This window comes from Sabethes cyaneus, chromosome 3 (genome assembly GCF_943734655.1).
Source record: "Sabethes cyaneus chromosome 3, idSabCyanKW18_F2, whole genome shotgun sequence".
In the NCBI taxonomy this organism is placed as follows: domain Eukaryota; kingdom Metazoa; phylum Arthropoda; class Insecta; order Diptera; family Culicidae; genus Sabethes; species Sabethes cyaneus.
The window spans coordinates 159795691-159808180 of NC_071355.1; the positions used below are offsets into that span (position 1 = coordinate 159795691).

Below are 12490 nucleotides of genomic sequence, written 5' to 3' on the forward strand. Positions count from 1 at the left end.
CTTTAAATGCAGTATTTTCTCAATTCCGTGTAATACACATTTATTAAAATCAAATATTAAAACCAATATTTTAGCATAGTCGTTTCTATTACCACTTTGACATTATTATGAATAATAATGATACTGTTCAGGTAATTGCTGTATTCCGATCTTCATTTTCTAAAGCTTGAATTAAAGATAGGTTGCTCTATGCGTCCAGATGCATAGAACAACCTATAATTCGGGACTTACCTACTTACTTATTCAGCCAAGAGCCGGGGTGGCTCTTGACGTATCAAGAATTCCTCTTCATTGTACTCGGTCCTGGGCTACTCGTCCCCGAGCCCCTCTATTCCTGGTGCTGGTGGGGTTCTTGAAGAGAACGGATTTCACAACACAGTCGTCCGGCATCCTTGCGACGTGGCCGGCTCACCGTAGTCTCCCAACTTTCGCCAGGTGTACGATGGGAATCTCTCCAAGCAGTGCCTGTAGCTCGTGATTCATACGTCTCCGCCACTCTCCGCTTTCCGTTTGTACTCCGCCAAAAATAGTCCGCAACACCTTTCGTTCAAAAACGTCAAGTGCACGTATATCTTCCGTAAGCAAAGTAATTGTCCCAAGTCCGTAGAGGACTACCGGTCTGATTAGCATTTTGTACATCGTCAGCTTTGTGCGGCGGCGTATGCTCCTTGATCGAAACGTCTTGCGAAGAGAAAAGTAGGCTCGATTTCCAACTTGAATGCATCATTGGATCTCCTTACTCGAATTATTGTCGGCGGTGACCAGAGATCCCAAATATACGAACTCATCAACCACTCCCAGTTCATCGCCGTCAACCCAAGTAACAATTCTAAAGCCACTTGATTTTACTTGAATTTTATAAAGGTTTTATTGCGGTATTAATCATTACCTCTGGGTTTATTGTGGTATTTTGCAATACCAAGAGGATACGAGTCCAAACACACTTATAGCTGGTTAGAAAACCATAATAAAACTGCTAATAAAGCTAATTTATTGTGGTTGCTTATATTACCTTGTTGGCTGCACCACCTCTCTTATAAACTTACCTTAAGTGTGGCATGGCAATACAAAATGGCGCACCAATCTAAATTGGTAACACCTTAACCAAACAATTTTTTTGCTGCTATTATGAAGAATACCAAAATTCAACACCAACACCTCATTTTTTCAACACCAAATCATTTTTTTATGCGAAGCCATATTGCCATATTGTAGTATTATGTTTTAGCTCGCAAACAACAGTTCATCAAAGCAAAGGGTTTTGCAGAAAAAAAGTTATTATCAATCGGTTTTCCTGTCAGAGGAAGCAACTAAAATGATTTTGCTAGAAATTGAGATTGACTGAATATTTTCAATTTGTTAAAACAACCAGTTTTCGAAAATTGCAAAATTTCAGTGGTGCGCTGATTATATCGACCTATCATATCAATATGCACGATGAAATTAAATGCGCAGATGCTGCAAACCAAAGAAATTGCTTAAAATTTAATAAATATTCTATGGGATATTTTATTCTGTTCGCTATAAACCAAATCGTTCAGAATGATCTGTCAGTAAAATTTAAACTTTTCTGATCACGGATATATTTTCAAGTTGACAACTTATTTAGCTTTTGCCAGATAAGCGAAAAGCTTTTTTAAATTATAACGATGGCTGTCAAGCAGCGAAAGCTTAACCGGTTTTATTGTTGCTTTCAGCAGAGCGTGATACGACTACTTGAGCTTATAACCTGATACTTATAGCTGTTATGAAAACATTCTGAGGAGTGGGCCACTTGGTCAGAAAGCAGTTTTATAGCGGTCATCAGAAAGTTCTGGTGGAGCTCATAATTTTGTTAGCGGTTTTATGAAATTGGTCATGAAAACCACTATAAGAACGTAATAAAATTTGGAAATAGTAACTATTCGTGAGAAGCAAACGTTGCTTTTTCTGGAGCCTCTTCCTACCATATATTTGGTTTTCAACGCATTAATTTGTAACCCTATCCTCCTAGCTTCCGCTTTTAGTCTGGCGTGGAGTGCCTCCGACGTCCCACGGTTTCTGATGACGGTTTCTGATGTAATGATGTCGAGGTCGTCTGCAAAGGCTAGGAGTTGGCTACTCTTGCTGAAGATCGTTCCTCTCGTTTCGATGCACGTTCGCCGGATCACACTCTCAATAGCGATATTGAATAACATACAGGACAGTCCATCCCCTTACCGTAACCCTCTGCGTGATTCGAAAGGACTTGAGAGTGTCCTCGACACGCGCACGTAGCACATCACTCGTTTCAGAGTAGCTTTGATCAGCCGCGTCAGTTTGTCCGGAAAACCGTACTCGTGCATTATCTGCCATAGCTCTTCGCGTTCAACGGTATCGTATGCTGCTCTGAAATCCACGAAAATATGATGTGTGGGCACGTTGTACTCTCGACATTTCTGGAGGATTTGTCGGAGAGTAAAAATTTGATCCGTAGTCGTATCGAGCAGTCTAGTCGGTCGCCCTTTTTGTAGATGGGACAGACTACGCCTTCCATACACTCCTCCGGTAGTTTCTCTTCTTCCCAAGTCCTTGAAATCAGCCAGTTAAGTGCCGTTGCTAGCGGTTCTTGGCCATTTTTGCAGAGTTCTGCCGGGAGTCGGTCCTTTCCGTCGGCTCTATTATTCTTCAGCAGTCCGATTTCTCGTCGGATCTCTTCGAGATCGGGAACCGGTACGCTGTTGTCGTTTGTAGGTACTCCGAGGTTAACTTCCATTGCGTCTCCTGCTGCTCTATCGCCGTTGAGGTGCTTATCGAAGAACTGCTTCCACCTCTCAATTCGGAATTCGTAATTCCGTGTAATTCGAAAATAGAGAGTCGCAAAAAACCCATAAATATCTGAATTGCAGTATTTTTATTCGGGGCTAAGTTTCACAGTATTATATCATTGCATTTTTTTGTTTCCGATAAATTCTGGAACTTTTTTCCTAACAGAACTCATTGGATCCTGCACAGTTGAAGATGCGACTGGATCAGAAAATTTCTTCCACTTTGTACGTAGTTCTTCAGCACTGTTGACTGTCCCCCCGGATCGTCAATGTCGTTGTTTGACAACTGCCCAAAATTTTTCAATGGGTCTCAAGCCCGAAAAATTTTGAGAGTTCATCTCTTTTGGCACAGGAAAGACATTATTAATTGCATACCACTCTAGTACCACTTTAGAATAGCTCTCAGTCACTAGTTACGGTTTTCTTGAAAGTTTTTTTGCCGCCTTTACAAACCTAGATTCTCCTTATAACCATTGGCGTAACTAGGAAATTTCTCTGGTAGGAGCCTAGGGGTGCCTTCCAAAAAAAATTTACCTTTTCATAAAATTTATATAAGCGCCATCGTCGTCGTTGTCGTCAGCAGCATAGAGTCGAAGTGGCTCATGCTGTTTCAAGCAGTCGTCTCCATTCAACTCGATTTTGGCCCACTCGTCGCCAACTTCCCAGTCGTCTCAGAAGTCTCAGAAGAAGAATCACTTTCGACTTGATCGAGCTATCTTACACGTGGAGCCGCCTTGTTCCTGGTGCCGGTGGGGTGGCTGAAGAGAACTATTTTCATCGTATTGTCATCCGGCATCCTTACATTCAAGCAGTGCCTGTAGCTCGTGATTCATACGCCTCCACTACTCTCCGCTTTCAGTTTGCACTCCGCCAAATATTGTCTGCAACACTTTCTCGAGCTCGAACACGGCAATGGCGAGTATGTCCTCCGTGAGCAGCGTCCCGGCTTCAACTCCGTAAAGAACTTCCCATATTATAATGGTTTTGTACGTTGTCAGCTTCGTACGGTGGCGTAGCTTCTTCATCGTAGTATTTTGCGTCGCAAAGTTGCTGGCTGCGAGTTGGCTACCCCTTGGTAAAAATTCTCATCTCGCATCTCGTTTCGATACCCGCTCGTCGGATCACCTCCTCAAGACCGATGTTGCACAGCATGCAGGAAGGGCCGTTGCCTTGTCTCAACACACGCTGCGTCGCGAAGGGACTCGAGAGTGTCTCCGAGATGCGCACGAAATACAAACTCGATCCAATGTAAATCTGATCAGTCCCGTCAGTTTATGCGGAATACCGTGTCCTTGCATTATCTGCCATGTAGGTGGTCCCGATCGACTGTATCGTATGCTGCTTTAAAAATGATGAAAGATGTGGTTCGTAGGCACGTTGTGCTCTTGAAATTTCTGCAAGATCTGTCGGATGTTAAAAATATGGTCCGTAGTTGCCCGAACCCCTATGACGACCATGTGCTAACAGTAACAGTCGGTGTATCAGCATCATTGGCTCGAGCAGCAGCACTCAAACGACGCAAAAAATGTTGCACAAAAACCTGAAAAATCAGTGGCTTGGATTAAAGTTAGGTAAAGTGCTAAAAATGCCAGAGAAATCCGCTAAGCACCTTAGAAGATAGGATACTATCAGACACCTGAGAAGACAACTCAGGGCTGGGGTTGGGTATCCCGACCCCCCTAATGGGGTGTGAGGATCCCAACCCACAAATACCCTACTCGAGACTCCAGCCTCAATCCCCCCTGGCACCACCTTATCGGTATTACTTCAGGGAGGGGCTATTGTGCTTAACGCACCCTCTTAGAAAACTACTGGACTATGGTAGTTAGGCTGTTTATTCGTCTTTGATCGGCACTCCAGCGGTTTTGTAGCACAAGTACAATCTGCGTAGCAGCCGCATTGACCGCTCCCCAGATGTCCGAGCTGGACGGACATCCTTTGGACTAAGTTATCCGGAGTAGTGTCCTGTCCGCTCACTGCCATCATGTCGTTTCTCGCGCCCGCGAAACGAGGGCATATGAAGAAAGCATGTTCTTCAGTTTCCTCTACATCCACGCATTCGGGACACGCGAAAAAATCAACAGTATGTAATGTTCTAAAGGGTTATAGCGTAGCTAGGTGGGATGCCCAGGGGACCAGGCCACTTTCAGAGTTCTGCAGGCCTCTTCCAGAAAGTTTCACTATTGGAATTTGAAACCGGCTCGATTTTATTGGTCTTCAGTATCTCGATTTTTCGTTTGACTTAATTGGATATCAGGTGCTAGATCATTAGTATCTTCCATGGGCCAGGTTAACTTCCGTTCCGCTTTCTTTTGCAACTTCGCCATTAGGAGAGAATTATTTTTGAGAACATATACACCGAGTTGTTTCCCGTTTTCAAATTTCACTGGTGAAACTTTCTGGAGGAGGCCTGCATAACTCTGGAAGCGGCCTGGTCCCCTAGGCATCCCCTCTAACTAACCTAATGCTTATAACCCTTTAGAACATTTTTGTCAATAAATTAGTATAACATTCATGCATTAATCGACAGTTAAAATTAAAATGACCCACAATTGTGTGTGGCCCATGATTGTGGCCTGACTGTATATCTGTACGTAATGCTGAATTTTATCTTTATCTATATAGATACATATGAACATTTTATATACATATGAAAAATAAGCCTGTCATCGTATGTTCGAATCTCGACTGGGAGAGGCTGTTAGAGTTAATAGGATCGTAGAAACTGGCCCTGCAATTGTCCTGCACTCTAACAGCTGGCTGCGAAGTCTGTCGTATAAAAACAGAAGGTCAAGTTTCGATAATGGAATGTAGCACCTAAGCTTTGCTTTGCTTTTTATAATATGAAAATGCTAACTGGGAAATTTATCGGCCATAACTCTAATACCACAAAAATGTTATCATGAAAGCTTAATCATTGAAAGAGTAGAAATTGACAAGCAAGAAGAGTCTGCACGCCAGTGCTGACGGAAGATATACGTGCACTTGGCTTATTTGAACGAAACGTATTGCGAACTATTTTTGGCTGAGTACCTACAAATGAAAAGCGGAGTGTGGTGCAGACCACGAACTGAATTTCAAAAGATTCCCATCGTAAACCTGGCGAAAATCATCAGGCTACGATGGGCCGACCACGTCGCGTCGCAAGGGGTGTCGGACGACTGTGCAGTAAAATCTGTGCTCTTCAAGGATCACACCAATAAAACAGGAATATAGAAGCTCAACCCACTAGATGACTCGACCAGGATAATGCTGTTTTGCAACTGTCGAGACGCTCAAAGCATTGGCGACGAGTAGTTTTGTAAAAATTGTTCTTGAATTGTAATGGTCAATTGACCTGTAAGAATAGGATTGTTTTCTCCACTGAAGACACGTTGAAAGTTTCATTCAAAATGGAGCGAGTCATGCGAGATTTTAATTGTATTATTACAATAGTATGAAAAATTGTTCGAAATAACACGAAATTGAATCGAGGTCCTTGACTCTTCGGACTATCGGAAAGAAAGAAAGACTATCGTTAACGGAAAAAACAAACAATGGAGGGCCAAAGTGAGAGCCTTGGGGGACTCCGAAAGTAACTTGAATGAGACTCGATATTCTTCCTTTAAATTTAAGTGTATGTGAACGATGTAAAAGACATGATTTCATTTATTTGAGAACTCTTGAGTCCATGTCGAATCCCTAAAATGAAAAATATTGTCAGTGAATTGTATTTTATTGAAGATATCTAAAATGCTGTCTGGAAACAGAAAGTAAATTGCTTGAAGATCGCTGTGTCAAAGTTTATGACTCAGTTCTCCAGGTTTCTAATAGTTTCTGCATCTACGACCGACTTCGTAAATATATTTTTTACAACCATCCATGAATAAATATTACAAAAAATGATGCAGGTTGTGAGCGTTTCTTATAGAATCGCACTTTAAGTAAATAGAAACTGAAGATAAACGCACCCAGCCAGAGTTTAATAGTAACGCACTCAGATAGATTCAAATCCACCCAAAGCTACAGTTTCGCACGATTCCACTGCGACCTTTTAACTCACTACCAAAATATCCGCAAAAAAAAAAGAATCAATCACGTCAGCTCACACGCATGCCGAATATCAAACAAGCGAGAAACCCGTTTTAGTCGCCACACTGACCGGATACTAAGAGAGGTGTCACTGTCTGTCATTGACTGTTTTGCAGCCATTCGCAACCGGATGGATGGCCTTGGCGCGGGTCACCCATTTGTAGCCCAGAAGTTAAAAGTGAACTAATGTCCGTCCAGGTTCAAGTGACGTATGTTTACACGAGCGTAATGGCACCTGGCAGGGTTGCGCAGTGTTTGCGAATTCGCTGCTTTTGGCAGCTGGCCTTAATGTGTCCCAGTTAGGTCGGTGATCACCACCTGTATAGTGGTTTCGATAGTTTTTTGTACGATCATATCGCCTCCATACCGGTGACAAATTCCATGTGGGTTGACGTTCTTTTACGACTAAGCCAATTAATACCTGTTTTTTTTTCGTTTGTTTTTTTTTTCTTTATTTCATGTCCTCCTATTGGCCGACATACAAAAGAGCGAACCAAGGCGCTGCTCGATTGAAACTTTCGCCGAACACTTTTTTGGACTGATCAGGACGCAAACGGAAGAGTAAGTACATTTTAGGAGTTTCAAAGCTTAATTAAAATATAAAATACAATGTTAAACCAAAACAATGCCCAAACGATTTAAAATCTTCTACCTTAACGATCCTATCCTAGCGCAAAAGCTCACCATTAGAATGGCTCATCAGATCGTTGACCGCGTGCTTGAGCAGCGGGTCTCTTCAACGAACGATCATAAAATTACGCTCTTTTGACTCGACACACACGCGCGCTTGCCCCGCTCATGAATGCGGCTATCGAACCTAAGTCGGGCGCAACGATGATGGCGGAAAGCGAACGATGAGCGGACAGAAAACATAGTTCAAGGCCGCGCAGAATGGCTCGAATGGATGCGCGATATTCTACTATTGTTGAGGGGCAATACAACTACCGTACAAAATAAAACCCGATGAACCCCTGCATCCGCGTCGTCACCCGCCACATTGAATTTTTCCTTCACATACCGTGAATATGGAGTATCCTATTGTGACATGACTCGGCAGGGTGTTGCTGGTTGCTTACATGTGGACAATTTTATGCCGTTTTCGTGATGTGCCTTGAAGATAGATGATATCTGTGTACCACGCGTAGTTCATTTTATTAATATCGCTATGCTCGACCGTAACATCATCGGTTCGCTATGCTTGAAGTGCACAACGACGGCAGAATAAAAATTTCAACTCTCGTCGAGGCTATGCATCCATCCCTGCAGCAAGAAAGCGTATATTATCAACCATAAAACACAACCTATTCATGCTGCAGCGGAAACATATTACCGCATCACTGGCAATAAATATTCCCCGGCCTGACCGGTGAATATTCTCTGCAACAAAGTTTTACGGGATGAAACATTATTCAGCAGAACCTAACAGCCGAAAAATGGGAGTTCATCTCGTCTTGCTATTGTTCAGAGTAACAGTGAGTTTTCCAGTTTGCTGACCCGCAATACTCTATTATACGTTGTTCTCAAAAATAAGCGCACAGAAAAAGTAAGCATATTTAGATTAGCTATCATTAAGAAATAAAAATAACGTACTGCGATGCAATGACAATAGTTTATTGGTCAAGGCTGGATGAATCGGAAGCATGGTCGGTGCTACCAAAACTGAAGGATAACCACGTAATCACTGGCGGGCCAAGGCTGGGGTACGCCGGAACAGGTGCTCGATTTATTTCAAAACAAAGCAAAATTTTTAAAGTGTAACCCGACAGTATGGGACATTTAATTTTTCTGCCCGATATTTTTGCGATCGGAAAATTAATTGCGTAAAAATATATCGAATTCCAAAACCAATTTCGTATTCAATTTTAAGTCTGGTTTCAAGTAAAATTTCAAAATTAACTTTCGACAAATTTTAAACTCCAAATTCACTTCAATTCGCTTCTCAAGCCCAATTTTAAGTTTAATTTTAAGCTTAATTCATATTTCAGTTTTAAGAATATTTAAAATTTTATTTTAAGTCGAACTGACTAATTTTATGTCCAATTTCAAATCTCTTTTTAAAACCAATTGGGTTTCCCAACCCAATTCAAAGCCAATTTAAGCACAACTCCAAGTTCTTAAGATAAATTTCCAGTGTAATCCCTAGTAAGTATTCAAATTTAAAATTATTAAACGCTTCAGATTCCAAACAACAATTTTAGTTTTATCACGTTCCTCTGGTGGTTTTCATGACCAACTTCATAGAACCGGTAATAAAACTATGAGCTCCACTAAAATCTTCTGATGACCGCTATAAAACTGCCTTCCGACCAAGTGACCCATTCTTCAGAACGTTTTTTAACCTTGTTGAATGTTGTAAGCAGCAATGAATCAGATTATACTTTTTGCTGCTTGACGATAACCACCGTTGTGCTCTATAAAGCTATAAAGCATAAAGCTTGTTGAAGCAAAACAACTAAATCAGCCAGCCAGCTTTGTTAGTTTGAAAATGTATAGCCGTGAGCAAAAAAGTTAAAGTTTTACTGTCAAATCATCATTGTCAATTAGATTTATAGTGACCATAATATAATACCAGAAAGAATAAATAATAAACTTTTAGCAGTTTTCGTAGTTACGCAGCATATGCGCATTAAATTTTATCGTGCATATTGGTATAGTAGGCTAAAATTAATACGTCATCGAAATTTTGCAAGTTTTGAAAACTAGTTACTCCAACAAAACAAATATAGAGTACCAGAGGGTATTTTCAGCATGCTTTTTTTTTAATTCAGCCTACATTCCTTTTCTTTGGTGCGCTTTCCCGAAAAAAAAACGCTTTGCCGAAATATCACAAAACAGAAAAGAATGTAACATTCATAGGTTATAATGTTTTATAACTATTTTCACATAAATGTAAGTAGTTTGCTAATTTTTATTCAATAAACATCAAAACCACTCTTTCTCCACCAGCACGAAATAAGACCGAAAAAATAGAAGCAATCGCTTTCGTATATGCGCTCTCGATGATGATTTGGAAAACATTCAATTCCCGATCAGATGATTCTAACAAAAATATTACAGAATTGTAGCTCCAGTTGATATTTCTATCAAAGTGTGTTAAAAATGTGATAGCAAAACTAGCGACACACGAAATGTTTTACAAAGAATCTATCTCGTTCTGCTACTTATAACACGGTTTGTTACATTTTGGTTAAAAAGCAGGGCCGAATACTGGTTTTTATAACTCATCTTGAAATAAACTTGATCAAATTATATCATAAATTGATATAATTGTGATATGCCTAGAGCGGATTTTGTTACAATTTTTGTTATTTTAACTACTAACGAGACCAAGTTTATAACAAAACACATAGGAGATTTTGCTATAAAATACTTGTTATTTAAACTCATCCTGTTATAAATTTGATATTTTGTGGTAATAATCGCCCACATTAAGCAAAGACTCAAACCAATCATACCAGATTACATTCAAGATGAGCAAAAGTAACGTAGTCGCACCTGATAGTGTTACATAGCGTCAGCGGTACATAGCGTACCGCCAATTTGCTCTCAATTAGACACGAGACTACGCGCGCGGGTTTCAGCTAGTTCCTTTATAACTGTTGTGGTTTGTACCATATAGACGCGTTCGGCCTGCTGGAAATTCAAACCACACAGATAGCTCAATAGTTTCGTCTGTCGAAAAAAGCCACAGCAACCTAATCATTTGACGCGACCATAACACAAATTTAGCGTTTTATTAAGACTAAAATACACTCAAATTTTCAGTCAATGTTTAAAACATTTGGCTTTTAAATTCTGACATTCAAATTTGGCTCACTCCAGGGGCATAGCCAGAAAAGTTTCTTGGGGGGGGGGGGGGGGAGTTTACGAAAAAAAATCGGACGCAGCCTAACCTTAAGCACTTTATTCAAGAAATGGGAAATTTTTTTCAGTTAAAAACTATTTAGGTTGAAATTGAGTGTTCTTCATTTGACAAAAAATCGAATTGAAATAAAATCAGACAAATGTTAAAATTTTTCCTCTCAGTTGGCATCGAGGTATATGTTGTTGTCGTGACTGACTGAATAGCCTTGCGCTTTCTCAAGTGTTCGAATCTCGGCTGGGAGGGGCTGTAAAGGATCGAGCCTCTTCGAGACGCGGCCAGGATCGAAACAAGCTAACAATTTAGCCTCCATGCTTTTCAAGATCGCTCTTGAGGGGGTAAAAGAAGTTTGATTTTCAATAAATGTAGCAAACTTCGCAGGCTACGCGTTTTGATATTAAAACCAGAAACTTGCCACGGCGGAGGCCATTTGCGCTAGACTGAAAGCGGAGGCTAGGAGGATTGGGTTTAAAATAAATGCGTCGAAGACCAAATACGTGTATGTTAGAGGCTCAAACGAGAGCAACGTGCGCTTTTCGCGGACGGCAATTGTTGGCAGCGACGAACCAGAAGTGGTAGATGAGCTCGTGTATGTGGGATCGCTGTTGGCCACGGACAGCAACACAAATGAGGAGATCCAGCAACGTATTCAAGCAGAACATCAAGCCTACTTCGTGAAACGGCACGATCAAGAGGCATAAGCCGCCGTACGAAGCTGACAATGTATAAACCCCTTTCTGGACCGGTAGTTTTTAGGGATTTGACAATGCGCACTGAGGACATACGCGCCCCTGTGGACGGTGGACTACAACTTCAGAAACGCCTGGGAAATTGGCGACGAATAACCCAAGATCGAGTTGAATGAAGCTAACAGCACGAACCACCCCGGCTCTAAGCTGCTGACGACAACGACGAAGATCGTACAGCCAGCCCCGCAAATTTTGTTGTGTTCTAAACCAAGACCCGGCATATATTGTATATATATATATATATATATATATATATATATATATATATATATATATATATATATATATATATATCGGCATGCGTTATATTGTATGAAATGTTACTCAAATTCAATTCATTTGCGTTAAAAGTTATTAACTTTCTTCTGAATGTTTGATAGGAAAGTGAAAACGAAACTTTAAAACCGATCGCTATGCTGACGTGAAACCTGTTTTACTGACGCAGATTGAAGCCAGCTTTGAAGCGAAGCGGTGTTGCTTCAGTTAAAACCGAAGCTTCATTGCGTCATTGTCGAGTGACAATTTGCAATTGAAAGTGGTATTGTCGGGCTGTGCTCTAAGCTGATGGCTGTGAAATTTCAAGCTTGAAATTGTAGATCAATTTTTCTTCTGGGGGGGGGGGTTTGAACCCCTCCCCCCGTCGCTACGCCCATGGCTCACTCAATTTACATTTGTGTTTCGACTTTTAATTCTTGGTATTTTATTTTTCTGACTTTGGCTTTTGACTTTTTAATTTCGAAAGCGTTTTGAATTTTGAGTTGCGAATTTCAAATTTTGATTTCCGACTTTCCAATTTTTATTTTTAATTTTCGATTTTTAATTTTTTACTTTGAAATTTTGACTCTGGATTTTTATTCTTCGACTTTCTTTGGCACTTGGCTTCTGACTTTGACTCTTGGCCTTTGATTTTTGACTTTTAACTTTTAAGTTTTGAGTTTCAACTCTTAGGCTGTGTTCAGAACTTTTTTGATTTCGACTGTTCATTTTATTGGCCTTTGGCTGTGAACTTTTACCATTTGAAC

General features: G+C 40.7%; 1 long non-coding RNA gene across 1 annotated transcript in view; it reads left to right on the plus strand.

Moving 5' to 3' along the window:
• LOC128741892 (uncharacterized) overlaps nucleotides 1-12490 on the plus strand; it is a 442705-nt gene that overhangs the window by 371237 nt on the left and 58978 nt on the right. Inside the window, exon 2 of the long non-coding RNA XR_008412237.1 lies at nucleotides 7345-7418. This is a non-coding gene — a long non-coding RNA (uncharacterized LOC128741892). The remainder of the gene's footprint in view (nucleotides 1-7344; nucleotides 7419-12490) is intronic.